The sequence below is a fragment of the Ranitomeya variabilis genome, chromosome 2 (assembly GCF_051348905.1).
Source record: "Ranitomeya variabilis isolate aRanVar5 chromosome 2, aRanVar5.hap1, whole genome shotgun sequence".
Lineage (NCBI taxonomy): Eukaryota > Metazoa > Chordata > Amphibia > Anura > Dendrobatidae > Ranitomeya > Ranitomeya variabilis.
This window is the reverse complement of record NC_135233.1, coordinates 883,103,362-883,116,169: the sequence shown is the minus strand read 5'-3', so window position 1 is coordinate 883,116,169 and position 12,808 is coordinate 883,103,362. Positions and strand designations below refer to the sequence as shown.

Sequence of the window (12,808 nt, the reverse complement as noted above, 5' to 3'; positions counted from 1 at the left end):
ATCCCAAATCTCCCCCCCTGTACAGCCCCCCCACACACAGTATGATACTCACTTATGCACAGTATGCCTCCTCACTATATATATATATATGTATGTATGTGTATATATATATATATATATATATATATATATATATATATATAATATATCTGACCTCTTAGTATCACCCAAATTGTTTGATGGCTCCAATACTGTATGATGACCCCGTCACTGTAATATCCACACTGTATTATGGCACCCTAGATGGCCTCCATATAGTATAATTCACCAGATAGTCCTCCAAATAGTATAAAGCACTCCCCATAGTCCTCAATATGGTATAATGCACTCCGCATAGGCCTCTATATGGTATAATGCACTCCCCATAGGCCTCTATATAGTAATGTACTCCCCATAGGCCTCCATATAGTATAATGCACTCCCCATAGGCAGATTCTATATAGTGTAATGCACTCCCTATAGGCAGACTCTATATAGTGTAATGCACGCCCCATAGGCAGACTATATATAGTATAATTCACTCCCCATAGGCAGACTCTATAGCAGGGGTGGGGAACCTCAGGGCCATTTACGGCCCTCGATTATCTTTTATCAGGCCCCCGAGCAGATTCTCAGGGACCACATTCTTGGGCAGGGAGGTGTATTTTGGTTACAACCAGCTCATTAATTTCTTCTTGCTCTGTTAGTACACACATGCAGTGTTCACTACTGAACACTGAAGGGCATGCAATAATAATAATAATCTTTATATAGCGCCAACATATTCCGCAGCGCTTTACAGTTTAATACAATAATTAAAGCAACATAAGACGACCCTGCTCGTGAGAGCTTACAATTAATGGAAGATTACGTCCTCAAACCAGTGCCAGAGTCAGGATGTACTTTGTGGACGGAGTTTGTACGGCCCCCGAAGGATAATATAAATATCCAAATGGCCCTTGGCAGAAAAAGGATTCCCCACCCCTGCTCTATAGTATAATGCACTCCCCATAGGCAGACTCTATATAGTATAATGCACTTCCCATAGGTAGACTCCGTAGTATAATGCACTCCCCATAGGCAGACTCTATATAGTATAATGCACTCCCCATAGGCAGACTATATAGTATAATGCAGCCCACCCAGGCAACCTAATATAATGCAGACACATAGGCAGACTCTATAGTATAATGCACTCCCCATAGGCAGACAGATTCAGCACTGATGGTGATAGGGGCCTGTGCTTTAGGGATGAGAAGGCAGAGAAAAGTGTCAGTCATTTAGGATTGTTGGGCAGTGAGAAGATGAGAGCGGTGAAGTATGCTTTTTTGGAGAGGTGAATGGCAGCGTTGTATGTATTAAGCATAAACTTGGAATAGATAAAGTCTATGTCCAATAGGGATTTTCTCTCCAGACATTCTGCGCACCTGGAGAACTGCTGGAGAAAATGTTTGCAGCATTTGCCAAGGTTACCTCCGTCTGTGCCCAGTTATGGGGGGTGCAGCTTTATCAAGGGCTCTTTCCAGTGTTTTATTTTAGATTTATAACTATTAACCCCTTAAGCCCGTATGACGTACTATACCGTCGAGGTGGGGTGGGCCTTAATTCCCGGTGACGGGATAGTACGTCATACGCGATCGGCCGCGCTCACGGGGGGAGCGCGGCCGATCGCGGCCGGGTGTCAGCTGCCTATCGCAGCTGACATCCGGCACTATGTGCCAGGAGCGGTCACGGACCGCCCCCGGCACATTAACCCCCGGCACACCGCGATCAAACATGATCGCGGTGTACCGGCGGTACAGGGAAGCATCGCGCAGGGAGGGGGCTCCCTGCGTGCTTCCCTGAGACGATCGGTACAAGGTGATGTACTCACCTCGTACCGAACGTCTTCTCCCTGCAGGCCCCGGATCCAAAATGGCCGAGGGGCTGTATCCGGGTCCTGCAGGGAGCACTTCCGGGTCGGAGCAGGCTGCAGATGAAAGCTGCAGCCTGCTCCGATGAAAGTATGATCGCGGATCTGATAGAGTGCTGTGCACACTATCAGATCTGCGATCTGTGATGTCCCCCCCTGGGACAAAGTAAAAAAGTAAAAAAAAAAATTTCCACATGTGTAAAAAAAAAAAAAAAAAATTCCTAAATAAATAATAATAAAAAAAAAAATATTATTCCCATAAATACATTTCTTTATCTAAAAAAAACAAACAAAAACAATAAAAGTACACATATTTAGTATCGCCGCGTCCGTAACGACCCAACCTATAAAACTGGCCCACTAGTTAACCCCTTCAGTAAACACCGTAAGAAAAAAAAAAAAAAACGAGGCAAAAAACAACGCTTTATTACCATACCGCCGAACAAAAAGTGGAATAACACGCGATCAAAAAGACGGATATAAATAACCATGTTACCGCTGAAATCGTCATCTTGTCCCGCAAAAAACGAGCCGCCATACAGCATCATCAGCAAAAAAATAATAAAGTTATAGTCCTCAGAATAAAGCGATGCCAAAATAATTATTTTTTCTATAAAATAGTTTTTATCGTATAAAAGCGTCAAAACATAAAAAAATGATATAAATGAGGTATCGCTGTAATCGTACTGACCCGACGAATAAAACTGCTTTATCAATTTTACCAAGCGCAGAACGGTATAAACGCCTCTCCCAAAAGAAATTCATGAATAGCTGGTTTTTGGTTATTCTGCCTCACAAAAATCGGAATAAAAAGTGATAAAAAATGGTCACGTGTCCGAAAATGTTACCAATAAAAACGTCAACTCGTCCCGCAAAAAACAAGACCTCACATGACTCTGTGGACCAAAATGTGGAAAAATTATAGGTCTCAAAATGTGGAGACGCTAAAACTTTTTTGCTATAAAAAGCGTCTTTTAGTCTGGTTTCACACTTGCGTTTTTATCTGCATGCGTTTTTTAAAAAAAACGCATGTGTGAAAAAATGCATGTAAACGCGGTAAAACGCATGCGTTTTTATAGAAAAACACAAGAAAACAAGAAAAAACAAAAAACCCTAACCCTACCCCTAACCTGAAATACGTGGCACTGAAATACGTGGCACTGAAATATACGTTTATATACGTATATAAGTGCCACGATATTTCAGTGGCCACGATATTTCAGTGGCCACGATATTTCAGTGGCCACGTATTTAAGTGCCACGTATTTAAGTGCCACGTATTTAAGTGCCACGTATTTAAGTGCCACGTATTTAAGTGCCACGTATTTAAGTGCCACGTATTTAAGTGCCACGTATTTAAGTGCCACGTATTTACGTGCCACGTATTTACGTGCCACGTATTTACGTGCCACATATTTTTCAGTGCCTGAAATACGTGGCACTGAAATATCGTGGCACTGAAATATCGTGGCACTGAAATATCGTGGCACTGAAATATCGTGGCACTGAAATATCGTGGCACTGAAGTATTTACGTGCCACGTATTTTTCAGTGCCTGAAATACGTGGCACTGAAATACGTGGCACTGAAATATCGTGGCACTGAAATACGTGGCACTGAAATACGTGGCACTGAAATACGTGGCACTGAAATACGTGGCACTGAAATACGTGGCACTGAAATACGTGGCACTTAAATACGTGGCACTGAAATACGTGGCACTTAAATACGTGGCACTTAAATACGTGGCACTTAAATACGTGGCACTTATATACGTGGCACTTATATACGTGGCACTTATGACTGTCAGAAAATGTTCAGTAAACGGTTAGGGGTGTGGTTAGGGTTACTGTTGGGATTAGGGTAAGGGGTGTGTTTGGATTAGGGTTTCAGTTATAATTGGGGGGTTTCCACTGTTTAGGCACATCAGGGGCTCTCCAAACGGGACATGGCATCCGATCTGAATTCCAGCCAATTCTGCGTTGAAAAAGGAAAACCGTGCTCCTTCCCTTCAGAGCTCTCCCGTATGCCCAAACAGGGGTTTACCCCAACATATGGGGTATCAGCGTACTCAGGACAAATTGAACAACAACTTTTGGGGTCCAATTTATCCTGATACCCTTGTGAAAATACAAAACTGGGGGCTAAAAAATCATTTTTGTGAAAAAAAAAAAAAAAAGAATTTTTATTTTCACGGCTCTGCGTTATAAACTGTAGTGAAACACTTGGGGGTTCAAAGTTCTCACAACACATCTAGATAAGTTCCTTGGGGGGTCTAGTTTCCAATATGAGGTCACTTGTGGGGGGTTTGTACTGTTTGGGTACATCAGGGGCTCTGCAAATGCAACGTGACGCCTGCAGACCAATCCATTTAAGTCTGCATTCCAAATGGCGCTCCTTCCCTTCCGAGCTCTGTCATGCGCCCAAACAGTGGTTCCCCCCCACATATGGGGTATCAGCGTACTCAGGACAAATTGGACAACAATGTTTGGGGTCCAATTTATCCTGATACCCTTGTGAAAATACAAAACTGGGGGCTAAAAATCATTTTTGTGAAGAAAAAAAAAAAGAATTTTTATTTTCACGGCTCTGCGTTATAAACTGTAGTGAAACACTTGGGGGTTCAAAGCTATCAAAACACATCTAGATAAGTTCCTTAGGGGGTCTACTTTCCAAAATGGTGTCACTTGTGGGGTTTTTTAATGTTTAGGCACATCAGGGGCTCTCCAAACGCAACATGGCATCCCATCTTAATTCCAGTCAATTTTGCATTGAAAAGTAAAATAGCGCTCCTTCCCTTCCGAGCTCTGCTATGCGCCCAAACAGTGGTTTACCCCCACATATGAGGTATCGTCGTACTCAGGACAAATTGCACAACAACTTTTGTGGTCTAATTTCTTCTCTTACCCTTGGGGAAATAAAAAAATGGGGGCGAAAAGATCATTTTTGTGAAAAAATATGATTTTTTATTTTTACGGCTCTGCATTATAAACTTCTGTGAAGCACTTGTTGGGTCAAAGTGCTCACCACACATCTAGATAAGATCCTTAGGGGGTCTACTTTCCAAAATGGTGTCACTTGTGGGGGGTTTCAATGTTTTGGCACATCAGGGGCTCTCCAAATGCAACATGGCGTCCCATCTCAATTCCAGTCAATTTTGCATTGAAAAGTCAAATGGCGCTCCTTCCCTTCCGAGCTCTGCCCTGCGCCCAAACAATGGTTTACACCCACATATGGGGTATCAGCGTACTCAGGACAAATTGCACAACAATTTTTGGGGTCCAATTTCTTCTCTTACCCTTGGGAAAATAAAAAATTGGGGGCGAAAAGATCATTTTTGTGAAAAAATATGATTTTTTATTTTTACGGCTCTGCATTATAAACTTCTGTGAAGCACTTGTTGGGTCAAAGTGCTCACCACACATCTAGATAAGATCCTTAGGGGGTCTACTTTCCAAAATGGTGTCACTTGTGGGGGGTTTCAATGTTTAGGCACATCAGGGGCTCTCCAAATGCAACATGGCGTCCCATCTCAATTCCAGTCAATTTTGCATTGAAAAGTCAAATGGCGCTCCTTTCCTTCCGAGCTCTGCCATGCGCCCAAACAGTGGTTTACCCCCACATATGGGGTATCAGCGTACTCAGGACAAATTGTACAACAAATTTCGGGGTCTATTTTCTCCTGTTACCCTTGGTAAAATAAAACAAATTGGAGCTGAAATAAATTTTGTGTGAAAAAAAGTTAAATGTTTATTTTTAACATTCCAAAAATTCCTGTGAAACACCTGAAGGGTTAATTAACTTCTTGAAAGTGGTTTTGAGTACCTTGAGGGGTGCAGTTTTTAGAATGGTGTCACACTTGGGTATTTTCTATCATATAGACCCCTCAAAATGACTTCAAATGAGATGTGGTCCCTAAAAAAAAAATGGTGTTGTAAAAATGAGAAATTGCTGGTCAACTTTTAACCCTTATAACTCCGTCACAAAAAAAATGTTGGTTCCAAAATTGTGCTGATGTAAAGTAGACATGTGGGAAATGTTACTTATTAAGTATTTTGCGTGACATATGTCTGTGATTTAAGGGCATAAAAATTCAAAGTTGGAAAATTGCGAAATTTTCAAAATTTTCGCCAAATATTCATTTTTTTCACAAATAAATGCAAGTTATATCGAAGAAATTTTACCACTATCATGAAGTACAATATGTCACGAGAAAACAGTGTCAGAATCGCCAAGATCCGTTGAAGCGTTCCAGAGTTATAACCTCATAAAGGGACAGTGGTCAGAATTGTAAAAATTGGCCCGGTCATTAACGTGCAAACCACCCTTGGGGGTGAAGGGGTTAAAGAAGTGACAAGTCTTATAGGTTATTTCCATAAAACCACCATTTTAAACAGCTGTTTATATATTTTTGTAATGGGCCCCCATAAACTTTAGATTATGGGAAGCCAAGCTGGACAATAGCGGCAAGATTAAACCATCATATGAAGGTATGTATTGGTTCCTAGATCGTATTCCCAGACAAATGATCATTTGCTTTTCATCTGGATAAGCTCATTCCACCTCCTGTGATAAAACAGGCAAGGAAATGAGAGAGAAAAAACTTTGATCGACTGTTTTTTATTTTTTTTTTATTTTACTACATCCAGTTGTGGAACTTATTTTTAATGCTAGCTCTGTTGATTAACATGTTCTTTGTATGTGGAAGGGTTGTCCCACAAACATAGAACATATTAAGTCTTGATATTCTTGTGCTTCTATGGAAATTGACACCATTTACAGTGAGGTGCTGAATGTGTTCATGTGCTCTGAAGCATGGAATTGCTTAATTACAAGCTTGGCTTAAAAGAATAAAAATAGCTCAACTCGCTATAGCAAAAAGCAGCGCATAGCCATTATAATCTAAGTACCTCCCTATATTCAGAATATGTCATGGGTCTTATCTAAAGTGGACCAGAAATCCAAGGAATAACCCTAAATAATAAAAATGTTCAGATTATTTTTTCTCCAATTATTGTTTTTGTAAATAAACACTTGAATGTATATACACTGCTCAAAAAAATAAAGGGAACACTTAAGGTACCTTCACACTGAACAACTTAACAACGATAACGATAGCGATCCGTGACGTTGCAGCATCCTGGATAGCGATATCGTTGTGTTTGACACGCAGCAGCGATCAGGATCCCGCTGTGATATCGTTGGTCGGAGCTAGAAGTCCAGAACTATTTGGTCGTCAGATCGGCGTGTATCGTTGTGTTTGACAGCAAAAGCAACGATGCCTGCAATGTTTTACAATGGTAACCAGGATAAATATCGGGTTACTAAGCGCAGGGCCGCGCTTAGTAACCCGATATTTACCCTGGTTACCATTGTAAAAGTTAAAAAAAAACACTACATACTCACCCTCTGATGTCTGTCACGTCCCCCGGCGTCCGCGCTGCTGCTCAGAGCTTCCTGCACTGAATGTGTCAGTGCCGGCCGTAAAGCAAAGCACAGCAGTGACGTCACCGCTCTGCTTTAGGGCCGGCGCTTACACAGTGCAGGGAAGCGGACGCCGGGGGACCCGACAGACACCGGAATGTAAGTATGTAGTGTTTTTTTGTTTTTTTTTTACATTTACACTGGTAACCAGGGTAAACATCGGGTTACTAAGCGCGGCCCTGCGCTTACTAACCCGATGTTTACCCTGGTTACCCGGGGACCTCGGCATCGTTGGTCCCTGGAGAGCTGTCTGTGTGACAGCTCTCCAGCAACCACACAACGACGAAACAGCGACGCTGCAGCGATCGGCATCGTTGTCTATATCGCTGCAGCGTCGCTTAATGTGACGGTACCTTTAAACAACAGAATATAACTCCAAGTAAATCAAACTTCTGTGAAATCAAACTGTCCACTTAGGAAGCAACACTGTTTGACAATCACTTTCACATGCTGTTGTGCAAATGGAATAGACAACAGATGGAAATTATTGGCAATTATCAAGACACCCTCAATAAAGGAGTGGTTCTGCAGGTGGGGACCACAGACCACATCTCAGTACCAATGCTTTCTGGCTGATGTTTTGGTCACTTTTGAATGTTGGTTGTGCTTTCACACTTGTGGCAGCAGGAGACAGACTCTACAACCCACACAAGTGGCTCAGGTAGTGCAGCTCATCCAGAATGGCACATCAATGCGAGCTGTGGCAAGAAGGTTTGCTGTGTCTGTCAGCGTAGTGCCCAGAGGCTGGAGGCGCTATCAGGAGACAGGCCAGTACACCAGGAGACGTTGAGGGGGCCGTAGGAGGGCAACAACCCAGCAGCAGGACTGCTACCTCCGCCTTTGTGCAAGGAGGAGCACTGCCAGAGCCCTGCAAAATGACCTCCATCAGGCCACAAATGGGAATGTGTCTGCACAAACGGTTCGAAACCGACTCCATGAGGATGGTCTCAGTGCCCGACGTCCACAGGTTGGGGATGTGCGTACAGCCCATCACCGTGCAGGATGCTTGGCATTTGCCATAGAACACCAGGATTGGCAAATTCGCCACTGGCGCCCTGTGCTCTTCACAGATGAAAGCAGGTTCACACTGAGCACATGTGACAGAGTCTGGAGACGCCGTGGAGAGTGATCTGCTGCCTACAACATCCTTCAGCATGACCTGTTTGACAGTGAGTCAGTAATGGTGTGGGGTGGCATTTTTTTGGAGGACCGCACAGCCCTCCATGTGCTAGCCAGAGGTATCCAGACTGCCATAAGGTACCAAAATGAGATCCTCAGACCCCTTGTGAGACCATATGCTGGTGCGGTTGGCACTGGGTTCCTCCTAATGCAGGACAGTGCCAGACCTCATGTGGCTGGAGTGTGTCAGCAGTTCCTGCAAGATGAAGGCATTGAAGCTATGGACTGGCCCGCCCGTTCCCCAGACCGGAATCCTATTGAACATATATGGAACATCATGTCTCGCACCATCCACCAACGTCACATTGCACCAAAGACTGTCCAGGAGTTGGCGGATGCTTTACTCCAGGTCTGGGAGGAGATCCCTCAGGAGACCATCTGCCGCCTCATCAGGAGCATGCCCAGGCATTGTAGGGAGGTCATACAGGCACGTGGAGGCCAGCATCATTTCCTTGTCTTGAGGCATTTACACTGAAGTTGGATCAGCCTGTAACTTCATTTTCCACTTTGATTTTGAGCATCATTCCAACTCCAGACCTCCGTAGGATATTAGTTGGGTTTTACATTGATCATTTTTAGGTTTTATTGTTCTCAACACATTACACTATTAGTAAACATCTACAACTAGAATATTTCAGTGATATCTAGGATTTTAGTGTTCCCTTTACTTTTTTGAGCAGTGTAGTTTTTGCATGTACATTGTCTCACACGTACATTGTCTATTTATTAAAATAGAGTAAATATGGTTTTGGAAAATGGTAATGGGCTTGGCTGCTTGAAAAAATAACATATGGTTCTTTTGTGACACCCCAGGAGTCCGGTTGCCACAATGGCATTGCCTTCCTCGGGGGGGGGGGGGGGGTGATGATGTCATTCCTGGAAGTAATGAGGGATCCACTTAGCAGGTAGCACAAACATACAACACCTTCCTAACTCCAGACCAGAAGGGGGAGCTCTAAACCCGGTTTTCAGGGTAGCTTTCCTATGAGTTCTGGTCTGGAGGCGGGGTTAGGGAGTTCAGTGTGAGACACTGAAGGGAAAGTAAGCGTGTGAGGAGAGAGAGTGGGAATGGACCTATAACTGAGCTCTTCCCAGGATTAAGCGCACAAGAAACCGGACACCGGAGTCCGTGGTTGCACTGATACTAAAGGCCCGGCAACTAGAATCGGAGGGCAGGAGACTACAGGTCTCCTGGCCCATCTGACACCTGGAGGCACCATAGCAAGTCACGAGCCTGGGACTGCCAGTGAGAGGACCGTGCCTATGAAAGGCTCATGCTGTCAACCATACGGGTTAGGAGACATTAAAAGGAACTTGTGTAAAGCTTCAGGCAGCAAAGGACAGAGAGCACAGCGCAAAAGGAAGGCTTCCGAACCCACCTGAGTATCCCACGGTCCTAGCGGGCGCTCCAATTTCCTAGCACAGAGTACTATTATTTAGCTTTTACTAATATACTTTTATTTCCAAAGGTGCCCAGATCCTCTTATATCTGCTTCAGTTCTTGTCATACGCTTAACACAGGTGTGAGTTTAATATGCTGGTATGTCATGAGTGCTGTTTGTGAAGGGGGCTGGCTCGTTTCAGTAGCTAAGCCAGTACCCTTCTATGTGACATTTGATGCAAAGACAGACAAGGGGCGCAATACTAGCTTTTCAATGAGCCAGACAAAACCTGCCCTCTTCACATCCTGAAAAAAGAGAACAAAAAAGACCTAACTCATGCCCAAATAATCATATTAAATAATATTTATTTGTGAAAAAGTACACCATATGGTAGGGGCAAAAGAAACAAAAAAAGGGGCGCTATACCAAGGAGACGGAGAAATATTTTTAACAGAGTCCTGAAGTGGCTACATAATAATGAAGTAGATCATAAGAATAAATCAATAAATGAATGCATGCCACCCCCTGACGAAGGCTGACGTCGAAACGCGCGTCGGGGACGGGCACATCCAGGAGACTGTTGCACTGCAGGTAATTTTGGCTCTGGTCATTATTTATACTATATTACATTATAGGACTTATCCTTGGCAGCTATCATCACACTGACTAGTACTTTTGAGCATATACCTGCATGTGCTATTCTCTTAGCTCACGGTGGCTGCACATTTGCACTTTACTCTGGCATACCTATATATATACACTCCTGTTGCAGTACTCCGCATTTACTACATGCACTTTAGCCTTAAAGCACACTTCAGGCTGCACTATTTTTATGTTTAAGTGTTGTTGCACCTGCACTCTAATCTGCAAGATTTTATCCTTGCATATACCTTTGCACATTCTTATATTTGTGTGTATATTTTAATTATTTAGTTATTTATCTCAGTTCCTTTTTTGGTGGCATGCATTTATTTATTGATTTAATTCTTATGATCTACTTCATTATTATGTAGCCACTTCAGGACTCTGTTAAAAATATTTCTCCGTCTCCTTGGTATAGCGCCCCTTTTTTGGTTTATTTTCCCCCTACCATATGGTGTACTTTTTCACAAATAAATATTATTTAATATGATTATTTGGGCATGAGTTCGGTCTTTTTTGTTCTGTTTTTTTGTGTATAATTTCCGATTTGTCCATTACTTTGTCCATATTGGTATACATATGAGGTTTGAATGTGACATTTTGTTTCCTTTGATACTTTTTTACAATTGACTTGATTGTCTATGTATACCTTGCTTTGAGTTGTATATCCTCTTCACATCCTGGACTAATAACGGAAGCACTCTATGTCCAGTGCAAGCTACGATCAGACGTCATAGTTGATATCTAAATAGCATCTTTGTAATTGCAAATATATTAGTAGCTTTTATGTATTTTCATAGCTAAACAGGTTGAAAAAAGACCTAGGTCCACCAAGTTCAATTTTTCTCCAACAATTGTGTTGTTTGTCACTAAATTATCTCTAACCCTCAATGTTATGAGTACTGAGGAAATCATCCAGCCCTTTTTTAAAAACTGTTGTAGTGTCTGCCATCACTACATCTTGTTGACATTCCACAGTCTGACTGCTGTAACTGTAAAGAACCCTTTCCTATTTAGATGCCGTAATCTCCTTTCTTCCACCCGTAATGAGTGCCCCCTAGTGCTCCGTACGGTCTTTGGAAGGAATAAGTAATGTGCCAGTGTTTTGTACTGATCACACATGTATTTATACATGTAAATAAAATCCCCTCTGAGGCATCTTTTTTTTGTAAGCTAAACAAGCCCAACTTTTCCAACCTCTCATCATATGAGAGGCCTTCCATCTCTTGTAATAATCTAGTTGCCCGTCTTTGAACTGATTCTAATTTCTGAATGTCCTTTTTAAATGTGGAGCCCAAAACTGAATCCCACATAAAGAGGTAACAATACAATGGGGTCGCAGGATTTTATCTCTTTTTATACATCCTAAAATCTTGTTTGCTTTTGAGGCTGCTACTTGACATTGAGTACTGCTGCTCAGCCTGCTTTTAACCAGAATACTCAAGTCCTTCTCCTGTTCTGTAGTCCAGAGTATATACCCATTTAATGTATATGCAGCAATAGGATTACTCTGTCCTAGGTGCATTACTTTACATTTAAATACATTAAATCTCATTTGCCAAGTGTTTGCCCATTCAGTCATCTTTTTCAGATCGTTTTGCAATATTGTAATGTCAATGTCAGATTTTAGTATCCTACATATTTTGGTGTCGTCAGCAAAGACTTTACTCTAAATCCCATCCACAAGGTTATTAATAACTAGATGGTGGTCCGATTCTAACTCATCGGGTATTCTAGAATATGTATGTATGTATGTATGTACGACACGCTGTGAGTGGGGGTTAAATTACGCGCCGATATTGCTGATTGGTCGCGCCCGGCTGGCCGATCAGCAAAGTGTGGTTCAAGTCCCGCGCCAATTCGCAGCCGGACTGCACCTGTCGCTGATTGGTCGCGGCCGGCCACGACCAATCAATCACCGAAGCGGTGTTTAAATCCCGCACCAATATTGCTGATTCGTCGCGCCGGACCGCGAACAATCAGCGAAGCCTGGTTCAAATCTCGTGACAATTCGCGGCCGGACTGCGCCAGTCGCTGATTGGTCGCAGGATGTCGGGGGTTGGGGGCACTGCATGTCGGTGGTTCGGGGTGCAGGTTATAGTACAGCCACGTAATATATAGCACAGCCACGTAGTATATAGCACAGCCACGTAGTATATAGCACAGCCACGTAGTATATAGCACAGCCACGTAGTATATAGCACAGCCACGTAGTATATAGCACAGCCAC

At 42.9% G+C, this 12,808-nt stretch overlaps 1 protein-coding gene across 2 annotated transcripts in view; it reads left to right on the top strand.

The window, feature by feature from the left end:
* Positions 1-12,808, top strand: part of ACAP2 (ArfGAP with coiled-coil, ankyrin repeat and PH domains 2) — a 136,145-nt gene that overhangs the window by 21,880 nt on the left and 101,457 nt on the right. The window lies entirely within an intron of this gene.